The sequence below is a fragment of the Pteropus alecto genome, unplaced genomic scaffold (assembly GCF_000325575.1).
Source record: "Pteropus alecto unplaced genomic scaffold, ASM32557v1 scaffold22, whole genome shotgun sequence".
NCBI lineage: Eukaryota > Metazoa > Chordata > Mammalia > Chiroptera > Pteropodidae > Pteropus > Pteropus alecto.
The window spans coordinates 15155735-15156694 of NW_006434839.1; the positions used below are offsets into that span (position 1 = coordinate 15155735).

The window sequence follows — 960 nt, forward strand, 5'->3', positions numbered from 1 at the left end:
TTGTATCACTTCTTTAAAAATTACCCTTTACATTTAGTCTTTCATTCAACACATTTCTATTGTGTATCATGCATTGCTTTAGGGGCTGACCATTCAAGTGTGAATTCCTCCATCACTACATCATAAAGGAACTCACAGTCTAAAAAGAGTCAAAGGCATCACTACTACAAAATGTCTTTGCTGAGGATTGCCAAATAAAATACAGGATACCTAGTTAAATTTGAATTTTATATAAACAATGAATAATTTTTAGTATAAAATAATTCTAACGCACTGAATTTAATGAATAAACTTAAGGAATATATTTTTAGTATAATAAATAATTTTTAGTACAAATTAACTTTTAGTGCACTCTCAAGCACTATTTGGGTCATATTTATATTTTTTAGAAAATTTATTTTTATCTGAAGCTCAAATTTAATTGGGTGTCCTGTATTGTCTTTTAAATATAGGATGCTTCACAAAATTGTGTGTCATCCTTGACACAGGGGCCACGCTTGCCATCAATGTATCATTCCAATTTTAGTGTGTGTGCTGCTGAAGTGAGCACTGGGTGTCCCGTGTTTTTATTGGCTAAATCTGACCATTTCACTTTGGTGTGTCTGGGAATTGTCTGATGTCAGGGCTACACATATGTGGTTGTGAAATGTCCATGGTCTCTCATAAGTTTCCTTACTCTGCAAATTATTTTCAAAGTGTCTCTAATATGAATACAGATAGAGGCAGATGGGGGGAAAGAGCATGTTTTCCCTGCAGAATCTGTGTGGCTCGAACTATAAAATATTGTATAGTCACTGAATAAAACATAGGATTAAGGGACAAGTAAAATATCTGTACTTCATATACTATGACAGTAATAAGTCATTCCTGTTTGGCTCACATACACTATTGCTCAATTTTATCCATTGTCAATGACAAATATATTTGTGCAGAAATTATTAGTTTGGGTCAATTCAATAT

At 32.7% G+C, this 960-nt stretch overlaps 1 non-coding gene across 1 annotated transcript; it reads right to left on the bottom strand.

Annotated features, from left to right (window-relative positions):
* Nucleotides 1–442: 442 nt before the first annotated feature.
* Nucleotides 443–550, bottom strand: LOC112478842. The gene has a single exon (XR_003045972.1). It is a non-coding gene; the product is annotated as a U6 spliceosomal RNA (small nuclear RNA).
* Between the last annotated feature and the right edge of the window lie 410 nt (nucleotides 551–960).